This window comes from Pteropus vampyrus, unplaced genomic scaffold (assembly GCF_000151845.1).
Source record: "Pteropus vampyrus isolate Shadow unplaced genomic scaffold, Pvam_2.0 Scaffold73, whole genome shotgun sequence".
NCBI lineage: Eukaryota > Metazoa > Chordata > Mammalia > Chiroptera > Pteropodidae > Pteropus > Pteropus vampyrus.
Window position 1 is genome coordinate 390220 of NW_011888854.1, and position 13595 is coordinate 403814.

Sequence of the window (13595 nt, forward strand, 5' to 3'; positions counted from 1 at the left end):
TTTTTTGCATGTCACCCTTTAGTTGCTATTCTTCAGTCTGTGTGCTATTTATTGAATGATTAACTTCAGGTATGGTTATCTTCAGTTCTTTGCTCTAGCTGGAGAGGAATTTAGAGACTCCTCTGTTCATTGAACTTCGGTCTATGTCACACAAAGACATAGAAACATCATTTTGGCATTATAGTCATATCCTTGCCAACACTTGGTAATGTCTTTTTCATTTTTCCTATTATAGTTTATGTGAAGTATCTTATTGTGTTTAATTTTAGATTTTCTTGTTAGTGATATAGTAATCTTCTCATGGACTTATTGACTATCAGTATATTTCTTGAGAGTAAATTTGTTGAAATCTTTGCCTGTAGCTTTGTTGGCTTTTTATTGACGTATGAGTGTTCTTTGGATACAAGTTCTTTTTTTTAATCAGAAATATATACAGCAACTATTATCTCACATTCTGTGGCTTGAGTTCTTAGTTTTCTTAATGGTGCCTTTCAAAGAGGTAAAACTTTAAATTTTGAGAAAATTCTGTTCATTTTCTAAAGACTCATGCTTTTAATGTCCTGTTTTGGAACTCCTTCTCTTCTCCAAAGTGTTAAACACTTTCTATTTACGTTTTCGTCTTTTAGCTCCACAATCATTAACTTTTAAATCATTAACTTTTAGCTCCACAATTTTAATTTGATTTTTGAATATTATGTAAGATACACATTGATATTTACTTTTCTCTCATATAGGTATAGATATTAGTGGTTTCAATACCATATGTTGGAAGATTTTTCTTTCTCCAGTTGAATTGCTGAGAACTTTTGTTTAAAAGTGTGTGCAGGTCTATTTTCTGACTTTCTATTTCATTGTCTATGTGTTTATCTTTCTTTTCACCTAATACCATCCTTTTGATTACTGTAGCTTTAAAAGTCTTGAAAACAAGTGATGGAAGTTTTCCAAATTTGTTCTTGTTTTGAACATTATTTTTTTGTTGCTCTAAGTTGATTTTATTCCTACATAATATTTCCTCAATAATGCTTCCTTCTCTGTGGAAAAATGTTGATCCTGAGTCCTTCCTCCTAAACTCGAAAACTCATAATCTCTTTCCCAGGCACCTTGAATTGCAACACTTCTATTTTACAAAAGGTAAATTTGAGGCTTTTTAAAAATAAGTGGAGATTAATGTCATAATATAGTACATGGCAGAGATGTTATTAGACCCATGTATTTTTAACTGAGAGCCTCCTTGGCTATTAAACATTATTTGTTTTCCCTTCTAAACTCTTAATCCAGGTCACCATTCTCTCCAGAATACATTAATAACCTCCTAATTAGTATTCTTTATCACTTCTGTTCCATCAGATCTATTTTATATAATGCTGTGAAATGTTTATTATGTGTACAGAAATCATATCATCTCTCACTCATGTTAAACACCTGAAGTGATTCTCCAAAGAAGAATAAATCTCAAACCCCTCATTGTTGCTAAACAAGTATTATATGCTTTTTCCTGGGAACTTCCTACATCTTCAGTCCCACATCCAACTACTCTCTTCCTTACTCTGTAGACTCCAGCTTTATTGGTTTTCTTTCCGCTTCTTGAATTTAATAAACTCCCATAGAGGGCTTCCGTATATGGCATTTTTTCCTGCCAGGAATGTTCAGTCCTCCAATATTCTCATGGTTGGTTCCTCCTGACCCTCCAAATTTTAGTTTAAATATTCTTTCCTGACCACAGCGTAGGTGTTCTATTAGTCTCAATCAGAAAACTTGTGTTTCTTTCACAATATATATTTTAAAAATTATTTTTCTATTTATTTTGACTTTCTCCTATATAAGAGAAGCTTGTGCTTATCTTGCGGATCCTGCAGTTGAATCCGCAGTGATTTACAAAACATCTTGAAGACAGTAGTGTCAACATGTATTGAATTAAAGAAAACCTTTTGATATCTGCAGGGATCCCTCTGCTTCTCCCACTCTCTTTTAACACAACCAAATCAAAGTTTATTTACTTTCCTCAGGCTTCTTCGTACTTTGCCTCTGAAATAAGATAGGGCAATACTGAACAACTCTTCTTAGCATTAGCCTCTTTTTTTCTTTGATTCCATACTTGCTAGACCTGTTGCTTATTTAATAACTTTTACTTTGTCATTTTCCTCACTCTTTTGTTCGGTGATTCTGTAAATGTGGATATTCTGTAAAATTTTATCCTTTGGCCAAATCCATGGATTTTGCTATTACTAAGGTCCAGTCTTCTCAGACCCAGAGTTTTAGTCTGCTTGGGTGGCTATAACAAAATACCATAGATTGGGTGGCTTAAATAACAGTCATTTATTTCCCATAGTTTTAGAGACTGGGAAGTCCCACGTTGCAGGTGACATCAGATTCGGCTCTTGGTGAGGGCCTTCTTTCTGGTTTGCAAACAGCTGCCTTCTCGCTGTGTCCTCACATGGCACAGAGAGAAAGCTCTGGTGTCTCTTCCTCAGCTTATAAGGGCACTAATTCCATCATGGAGACTCTACTCTATGACCTCATCTAAACCTAATTATTTCCCAACAGCCCCATCTCATAATACCACCACACTGGGGGATAGGGCTTTAATATAGGAGTTTGGAGGGGTGGGGAACAAACGTTCAGTCCATAATACTATTTCAAGGTTTTATTTCCACCTGCCATATGGACATTTCTACCAGGATCTGATGGACAGTGAGAACTCAGCACAATGTAAACCAAATCTTGTACTTTTTAGATTTTCATTTCTAACTTATAGCATTCTGGGTCCTAGTGTCAATGGCTAACATAAAGTAGATTCAGTTACTAATTATTAAAAAATAGATGAAATTATCCTATGGACCAAACATTTCCTCCTTGTTCCTCCCTTACTTCTCTAAATGTCACTGGTCACCTTGTTTAGAAACTGGGTTCACCTTTGTCTTTGTGTTTCTCTCTCCACATAATGTTCCATTAAGCAATATTTTTCTCAGTTCTATATATTTAACTTGAAAGTGCTTCTCACAGCCATCAATTTCTTTTCTATACTGATCCCTCCCTGTGAGTATTCTTTCTGATACTCATAAACCTCACAGGTGTATCTTGCTCTGATAGATGCTCCAGTAATTTCCTCACGTCTTACTAATAGCACCAATCACATATAAGGCTTAGTATGCTTTTTAGCAAAGTTTAAAATGAAAAAATATTTTTCTCCATCCTTAATAAATTTTAATTTTTTTGAGAGCAAGGACTGAGTCTTGTTCATCTTTTTAAGTATCTCATGTCCCCCCACCCCCACACACATACACTACCAAGAACACTCCATATGGTACTCAGTTGACTGATGAAAATGATACGTAAATAGGCAATTCCTATCAAATTGATCTGACTTGATTTCTTCTTCATCCAATCAGATTTCTCCAAGCTATAAAGAAATATATAGAAAAAATTAACCTAGGAAATACTACTCTGCTTGTGGCAACTGAGGAATTTGTAATCTATGGATAAAACAAGAAGTATATCCTTGTTTTGTCATAGATTTAAAAACATTACCTTTACACAATACTATGTAAAGACTAAAAACTACTTTTAGCCAAAGTGTGATGACTTTAGCTTATAGCCTAAGGGATTCACCTTCCCCCAAAAGACATAAGCTTCAAATAAAGAGGACAGGGTAAGGTAACATTGCCAACATAGGACTGGCTGATTTATTTGTTTCTTGAAAGTCAGTAGTGCAGACAACTAAATTTTTCTGCCATCAGGTAACACATTACTAGGCTTGTCTAGTCATTTCTATAGCTTTATATATAATATATCTGCTTGACTTTGCCCTTAGGTTACATTCCCATCACAATTACTCACTGATGTGAATCTGTATTATTAAAAAGCAAACCTCCATTTCTATTCATAGTTACTACTACCATGTTCCTTAGTTCACCATTTACAGATCTGGAAGAAGATACAAAATCACACTCATGGAGACTGCATCTCTACATTGTGATGTCAAATGTGTTAGCGATTAACCACAGATTTCTTCACATATCTGACCAATTAATCTACTTACACAACCTTTTACAACATGAAATATATGTTGTAAGAAAGTATTTTGTACTGAGCATTTCAACAAGTCAATTTCCTTACCGAACAAAGACCTCATATAAATTAAATTGATATGCATGATGTTTCCATATATAAAATGGTACTACTTAAATTGATTAAAAATTGAAGTAAGTATTCATAAAGAAAATCTCAGTTTCGTTAGAAATTGTAGAAAAGCAAATCTGATCATGATTAAACTGATATCAATTTGAATACATGTTATGTGGTGATTACTATGCTATGCCATGGATGACGATACATTAAACAAGCTAACAATGTTCCTGCCCTTATGCATAGCACATTTTGGTGAGCAAAAGAGAAAAATTTTTAAAAATTAACTTGCAGAATATCGTAGCAACATCCATGCTGTGGGATACAGCATACTGAGATAGCATAAAAGAGAGAATAAGCAATAGTCTAGAGGGTCTGGAAGTCATCCTAAGGAAACGATATTTAAGTTCAGAACTGAAATTAGAGAATTTATTTTGGTAAACGTGGTAAATGTCCCACACCACTGACAAATAAAAGAACCTCATATGTATAAATACCATCCAGCCTTATCTATAATTATAGCGAAAAAAAAAAATGAAGTCCAATAACAGATGACTGATCAAGTTATAGCACAAACAGTGAAATATTATGAAGTTGTTAAAATAATTGTAAAATTTATATTGATCCTATGAATATCTATGTTGAGTCAAAAATGATTCAGCACATAGGACCCCACATTAACAAAGCTATTTTTCTCTTAGAAGTGCCTCCTGATAGCTTTCTCATCCTCCCTTGAACAAAAAACACAAAGAGGACAACTTCCATATTTCCAAAGAATTTCTTTCTTTCCTGGATTATTATTTTATGACTGTTTTGTTTAATTGGCCATATATGGCCTCTTTAAATATTTTTGCTACACGTTGCTAACTGGCTATTTTTAAAACGTTAAACTTTTCAGGAGCTAAAGTTTTTGCAAGTAGTATTAGAGATTTCGAAGACAGAAATTAATACATATACAACCATACATATACACATATACACATGCATATATGTATATGTTTTTAAAATTCCCTTTAATTTTATAGAGTGTGAGAATATTTAATGTTCTAAAATGCATATTTTTCAAAATTCCCAATTTAGAAACCAACATTATTCCATTTTATTTTTTAAATATCCCTAGATTGTTCATTTTTAAGTTCATGCAGTACGGAGCTAATTAGTCTAAAAATATTGTTTATTAATACAGAACAAGTCTTTTAAGCAAAAAGGGACACTTTTGGTTAGTCTAACTGCTGTAGTCCTTATTCACCTACTTTAATGTTAGCAGAAATGATTAAAAAACAGTCTGCAGAGTTTGATATCATACTTGCTGACTCTGACTTCTAAAATTCTCGATTGTTGACACGTGTGGAAACATGCTATATTTCTTTGTCATGGTAGTTGTTTATGAGGAGGAAGGCCGGGAAAAGGACACAGAAGTGAAAAGGGGGAAAGAGAAGAAATGAAAGAAGACAGGAAAAGGCATAAAAATCTCCCCTCCTCATAAACCTGGACATTTACTGCAGAATATTGTAGCATAAACCTGGACATTTACTGCCCTGTAATCCTTACAAAGATTATTATGAACACTATAATGAATTATTTTAAATACATCCACAAAGAAATTTTCAAGAATTTTTAAACATTTTAAAGAATTTTAGAAAAATTGATATTAAATTCAATCAACAGAAACTTGAGACGTTAGACTCCTATATAATGTTCCTTTTCTTCTTTTAAAATTTGTCCTGGCTGTATCACTCCCTGGCTCCACGGTCTTGCAGAGATTATTCAGATGCCTTATAAAGTGATAATAAATACCTCTCTGCAATTTGACTATCTTAAGGCATAAATGTTCTTCATGAGATTTTTTTTTCATTTAAATTAAACTCTCAGTTAAACTTTCTTTAAATTAACTTTCTGGACCAAATTAAGCTTTAAATATTAGTAAACTGTTGAAGTAAATAACAGTTAAAATGATTTTACCTCCTCTATCTCTTTCTTTCCTCTCTGCCGTCCTCTCTCCTTCTCTTTGGTTTCTTTCTATTTGCCTCTTTCTTTCTTTTCTCAGATATATATTCAGGAAAAGTTAATTTTTTTCTATTTTACTGTCTGCAATATCAGCCTTTGAGTATGTACACGTGTGTTTATAATTTGTGAATGATTATAGCTGTGTAGAACTCAGTTTATTTCAGAACCTATTTTAATGTCATAATTTCAAAATAGTTCCAAAGGGCCTTTGTTTATACTGTTTTATTAGTATAGTAAACACCTGAAAGAAAATCTTTTATTTTTCTATTTTATTTCTGCTTAAATTATATATAAAAGCCGTTATTTTAAAGCATTACTTAAAGACAAAATAGGACAAAAGCTAATTCTAAGAGGACAGAAAACAAAACAAAACAAAAAACAATCCAAACCACCTTCCAAATGCCTTCCTTCATACTCTACAAGGTTCTGAAATAGAATTTTCTATTCCTGTCACATCCAGTTCCAGGATTTACCAGAAGTGGACCTTGTTCCAGCTAGATGAAGTAAGATTATACTGAAAGCTGCTGATCTGTTTTCAGAAGAATTGTTACAATCCTTGAGAGAAATTGCTTAGAGTAATAGAATTTTAGCAGAAAATGAATCTGTTACTAGCTGGAAAAAAACTCTTATAGCCACAGAGACTTGAGACGCCAAACTTGCAATTTTGATCATGGTCTCTGAAAGTAGGACTTAGAAGGGAAATGGATTGGAAGAAAGTTTTATTTTTATTTTTTGACAGAAACTTAAACCCCTGTGAATTGTACCATCTCATTTTTTCTCTAGAAAGCTCTCAGAAAATAGTTATTACTAATCCTGGCAATGAACTTTACTTGCATATCACTTGACAGTTAAACAAGCTAACAATGTTCCTGACCTTATGCATAGCACATTTTGGTGAGCAAAAGAGAAAAATTTTTAAAAATTAACTTGCAGAATATTGTAGCAACATCCATGCTGTGGGATACAGCATACTGAGATAGCATAAAAGAGAGAATAAGCAATAGTCTAGAGGGTCTGGAAGTCATCCTAAGGAAACGATATTTAAGTTCAGAACTGAAATTAGAGAATTTATTTTGGTAAACGTGGTAAATGTCCCACACCACTGACAAATAAAAGAACCTCATATGTATAAATACCATCCAGCCTTATCTATAATTATAGCGAAAAAAAAAATGAAGTCCAATAACAGATGACTGATCAAGTTATAGCACAAACAGTGAAATATTATGAAGTTGTTAAAATAATTGTAAAATTTATATTGATCCTATGAATATCTATGTTGAGTCAAAAATGATTCAGCACATAGGACCCCACATTAACAAAGCTATTTTTCTCTTAGAAGTGCCTCCTGATAGCTTTCTCATCCTCCCTTGAACAAAAAACACAAAGAGGACAACTTCCATATTTCCAAAGAATTTCTTTCTTTCCTGGATTATTATTTTATGACTGTTTTGTTTAATTGGCCATATATGGCCTCTTTAAATATTTTTGCTACACGTTGCTAACTGGCTATTTTTAAAACGTTAAACTTTTCAGGAGCTAAAGTTTTTGCAAGTAGTATTAGAGATTTCGAAGACAGAAATTAATACATATACAACCATACATATACACATATACACATGCATATATGTATATGTTTTTAAAATTCCCTTTAATTTTATAGAGTGTGAGAATATTTAATGTTCTAAAATGCATATTTTTCAAAATTCCCAATTTAGAAACCAACATTATTCCATTTTATTTTTTAAATATCCCTAGATTGTTCATTTTTAAGTTCATGCAGTACGGAGCTAATTAGTCTAAAAATATTGTTTATTAATACAGAACAAGTCTTTTAAGCAAAAAGGGACACTTTTGGTTAGTCTAACTGCTGTAGTCCTTATTCACCTACTTTAATGTTAGCAGAAATGATTAAAAAACAGTCTGCAGAGTTTGATATCATACTTGCTGACTCTGACTTCTAAAATTCTCGATTGTTGACACGTGTGGAAACATGCTATATTTCTTTGTCATGGTAGTTGTTTATGAGGAGGAAGGCCGGGAAAAGGACACAGAAGTGAAAAGGGGGAAAGAGAAGAAATGAAAGAAGACAGGAAAAGGCATAAAAATCTCCCCTCCTCATAAACCTGGACATTTACTGCAGAATATTGTAGCATAAACCTGGACATTTACTGCCCTGTAATCCTTACAAAGATTATTATGAACACTATAATGAATTATTTTAAATACATCCACAAAGAAATTTTCAAGAATTTTTAAACATTTTAAAGAATTTTAGAAAAATTGATATTAAATTCAATCAACAGAAACTTGAGACGTTAGACTCCTATATAATGTTCCTTTTCTTCTTTTAAAATTTGTCCTGGCTGTATCACTCCCTGGCTCCACGGTCTTGCAGAGATTATTCAGATGCCTTATAAAGTGATAATAAATACCTCTCTGCAATTTGACTATCTTAAGGCATAAATGTTCTTCATGAGATTTTTTTTTCATTTAAATTAAACTCTCAGTTAAACTTTCTTTAAATTAACTTTCTGGACCAAATTAAGCTTTAAATATTAGTAAACTGTTGAAGTAAATAACAGTTAAAATGATTTTACCTCCTCTATCTCTTTCTTTCCTCTCTGCCGTCCTCTCTCCTTCTCTTTGGTTTCTTTCTATTTGCCTCTTTCTTTCTTTTCTCAGATATATATTCAGGAAAAGTTAATTTTTTTCTATTTTACTGTCTGCAATATCAGCCTTTGAGTATGTACACGTGTGTTTATAATTTGTGAATGATTATAGCTGTGTAGAACTCAGTTTATTTCAGAACCTATTTTAATGTCATAATTTCAAAATAGTTCCAAAGGGCCTTTGTTTATACTGTTTTATTAGTATAGTAAACACCTGAAAGAAAATCTTTTATTTTTCTATTTTATTTCTGCTTAAATTATATATAAAAGCCGTTATTTTAAAGCATTACTTAAAGACAAAATAGGACAAAAGCTAATTCTAAGAGGACAGAAAACAAAACAAAACAAAAAACAATCCAAACCACCTTCCAAATGCCTTTCTTCATACTCTACAAGGTTCTGAAATAGAATTTTCTATTCCTGTCACATCCAGTTCCAGGATTTACCAGAAGTGGACCTTGTTCCAGCTAGATGAAGTAAGATTATACTGAAAGCTGCTGATCTGTTTTCAGAAGAATTGTTACAATCCTTGAGAGAAATTGCTTAGAGTAATAGAATTTTAGCAGAAAATGAATCTGTTACTAGCTGGAAAAAAACTCTTATAGCCACAGAGACTTGAGACGCCAAACTTGCAATTTTGATCATGGTCTCTGAAAGTAGGACTTAGAAGGGAAATGGATTGGAAGAAAGTTTTATTTTTATTTTTTGACAGAAACTTAAACCCCTGTGAATTGTACCATCTCATTTTTTCTCTAGAAAGCTCTCAGAAAATAGTTATTACTAATCCTGGCAATGAACTTTACTTGCATATCACTTGACAGTAACACCTCTCTCTTCCCTGGCTACTCCAGATGATAAAAGGAAGACAAACATTTAGGCTGTTCTCTTTGGTAAGCGCTTCATCCCAAGGAAATCATTTAAAAAGTGATGTTTGGTTGAAAACATTAAATTGATCGGACATTAACCCAGAATAATTGATTGGGATCAAACACCAACTTAAAAGTCATTCCAGTTCGCTTGCAATTTAGAACTATTATTTAAAGAAGTTAATTACAGCCATGGTCCACTTAAGGAAGGTAATGCTTTCTGATAAACTGTCCTTGTGCAAACACTGTGGAGTGCCTTCCGCAAACCTGGACGGTACAGCCCAGTACCGTGAGAGCCACACTTCCATAAAACGGGCAGCACAGGAGGTTCGTTTACAGCTGCAGCATCACAAACACCTACGGTGAGGAACCGTAGTGCGAGCCCTGAGCGTTGGCTTTTCTTTTGAATGATGCACGGGCTGATTTAAGCCTTGACTGCCAGCATCCCCTTGAAAGCTAGCCGTCTGGGGGTGAACACGGGCTTCCAGCCCGAGGACAGGACCAGCCACTGTCCTCCTGCCACTTAGCTTTACAGACCTTCGTTATTTTCATAACGCACTGTTCGCGTTTTTTTACGTTTCCCGCCCTTTAAACTCCGGCTCTTACGTTCTCAGTTCACCAATGAGGACAGAGCCCCGGAGACCTCCCCGCCACCCCACCCTCGGCATCCATAAGAGCAGGACCCGCCCCCACCCCGAGCTCCACTCACCGCCTCTGGCTCCTGGCCGCGTCGGAAGCTCAGGGGTAAGTCATAAACTCTTATTTTCTTCAGCGTTTCCTAACGCTGGTCGCTGAATTACATCTTACAATCATCGTAAGAACCACTAGGGTTGGTCCAGTAGTAACCCTGGTTTAGAAAGGGGAGGCTTCTGTGGAACTTTCTGGCAGCCAGGATGGCGCCCCAGGCATTTCTAGTCGATTGCGTCACTGAGGAGAGGCTGAGCCCGGCTGGAACCGTGATGCCTTGCGCTGTGACGTCACTAGGCCATAGGAATGGTGTAGCTCCATTGTAATGTTACGGAACCACCGTTTTAGATGCTGTTTTTGACCAAACCGTTGTTACGCAGTACATGGCTGTGCATCTTAAGTAATTATATTGAGGTAAAATTGGGGTAGAAAAGACAAAGAGTTGGGAACCAAAGTCAGCATTTGACCATAAGTGAGGAAGTGTGTCATTTATACACTAAAGGCAACAAAAAATATTACACGAAATAATGGGAAATTGAAGTTTGTATCCACAATTTTATATTAAAAAATGCAGAATTATTTTCTAACTATTTATAATTGTCTCAGTTTATTTAGGCTGCTATAACACAATCTTACAGCTTGTGTCTTATATACAACAGAGATTTGTTGTATATAAGAAGGCTAGAAGTCTAAAAGGTGCCAGCATGACCTGACCAGAGGACCCCAAATCCCAGGCCACAGACTGGTTCAGGTCGCACAGCGGGAGGTGCATGGCAGGTGAGTGAGAGAGTGAATCTCCATCTGTATTTGCATCTGCTCCCCAGCGCTAGCAGCACCGCCTCAGCTCCACCTCAAATCATCAGGCATTAGATTCTCATAGGAGCAGCAGTCCCTGGTGTAGAAAAGGTTGGGGACCGCTATTCTTGACCATGAGAATTTCTTGTGTCCTCACATGGTGAAAGGAGCTAGGGAGCTTTATGGGTCCTTGATAAGGGCACTAATTCCATTCTTAAGGGCTCTACCTCATGGCCTAGTCACATCCCAAAAGCCCCATCTCCTAAAGCTATCACACTGGACATAGAATTTTAATATGGGAATTCGAAGAACACTTCCAGACCTAGCTATAACAGTGGGACAAAATGAATCACAAAATCACATTTGTTTTTTATCTATGTGAAATGTAAACTCATTCTAATTAATCATCCCACTAAATCGTCTTTGCTACTTGTTATTAAAGATGTAAATTAAGCAAAATCAAATCAAGAAAAAGCAATTAGTTCTTAAATCGAAGGTGTTTCAAACTTACAAAAGATTGCTGGGACTCTAAAGTTGATCATAAGGCCTATGGATGTAAGAAACTTGTCTCCTCATCCCATCCCTTACCTTGTAGCCACTGTTTAATGTGTCCCCTGTGATTATATTGACAACTGATTGCTTCTCTTGTCCCTAACGAGAACATTTTGACACAATTATTTTGGATTATCATAACTTACATAATCTAGCAGTATTGTATTCTAGGTTCCCTCTCCCCCTGTTTTATTCTTTTTACTTTTTCTAAGTTGCTGGCTATATGATTTTCAAAATTACTTGGCTATTAATTGCTGAAAATCCCAAATATATGTGTATTAGCAAGATTATAGCCAAAGTAAAATCGTAATACAGGCTTTAGAAGAAAGGTACAATGTTCAATGGGTCACACATTTTTGGACCAAAGGACTCATTCTAAATTTCTAAAACTATAGTAATAGCAAATAAAAATTTCCTAGTCCATGAAGAGGCAGCAAGCTGTCTCTGCAACAATAAGTTTTGGATGAAGTAGCTTTACCCTGTTACTTAATAGCTCATTCTGGAAATAAAAATTAGCTTTCTATGTGTCAATTTACTTCTTTGTAAAATGAGAAAAATATTAACTACCTCCTTTATTTTTGTTAAGATAGAATTAAATATAATTAAATCATCTGTGTTGACATACCCATCACAGGATTTGCCATGTAAAAGATACTCAAAAAATATTAGTTTTCCTCTGCATGGATGTCAATCTGCTGTCCATGTACGGATAACAACAGCTGTGTACTCAAGACTCAGCAAAGCCCTCCATTGTCAGTGCAGCGATGCTATCTCGTGCTCTGTTATTTTGGACGAGTCACTTTCCTTCAGTGGATTACTAGAACTCTTAACATAAATATGGTGGTTACAGTTATGCAATAGAATTATAAATACAATTTTTTTCACTTTCACCTGAAGTGTCTAGGTAATACGGAGCTGAGTCTATGACCATGCTACCCTGAATAAGCCCGATCCCGTCTGATCTTGGAAGCTAAGCAGGGTCAGGCCTGGTTAGTACTTGGATGGGAGACCACCTAGGAAGACCAGGTGCTGTAGGCGTAAAAAATAAAAAATAAGGGATTGTAAGCTGACAAAGTCCTTACAATCTGCAAGGTCAACCAAGGGTTGCCTCGCCTAATAAAAAAATAACTGAGCTGAATAAAGTGGTATTTAGTTTTCACAGCCTATAGAAGAGATCATAAAGCAGAGAGAAGGCTCGTTAAATGTGAGAAAAGAATTTTAAATGGAGGACTTCTGTTCCCTGAATTCCACCCCTACCACTTCCACCCTCACTATAAGGGGCTGGATCAGGCAGATCCTTGCCCCTCATTTAAGTGGCAAGAAAGGCTTCAAAGTCACTAGGAGGAAAGCTTGATATCCATCCCCTGTGATTCATTTGAGGACCAGAACTGAGGCCACACAAGTAGGAGGGAGGAAGTAATGGCTCCTGGGAAGTCGGCACACACTCCAAATTTTATACCAAAAAAAAAAAAAATGGGGTATATGTGTTCCTAATGGGTTGATTCGTGAAAATAACCATAAAGGCATCATCTTTGATTCTGTCAAAGGGAACTTACACCCCAAAAGGGCAAATATACCTTTGGCCAAAGAACTAGTCAAACCACCAGATGCCCAAGAGCAAGAAGCAGCAAATAACTAGCCATGGAATTTCTTGCACCCAGCCCAAAGAAATTGTAGGCCAGATAGCTCCAATGTTAGAGAATTTCTAAAGAACACACAAAAAGTTTCCAGGAGGAGAACTGATTCATCTTGTCGATTGTGTTCTTCAATGTAGACGTCATGTTTATAGTGCCCTCAAGTGAAGAGAAATTTATCTTTAGAATACGATTATTAGCTTAAGATTTATTTCATTATTTTTGCATTCTGATTGCACAAAGTATCTCTACCTCAA

General features: G+C 35.1%; 1 non-coding gene across 1 annotated transcript; it reads left to right on the forward strand.

Moving 5' to 3' along the window:
- The first annotated feature begins 12623 nt into the window (after positions 1-12623).
- On the forward strand, positions 12624-12742 carry LOC111741096. Its single transcript, XR_002780877.1, has one exon. It is a non-coding gene; the product is annotated as a 5S ribosomal RNA (ribosomal RNA).
- The last annotated feature ends 853 nt before the right edge of the window (positions 12743-13595 follow it).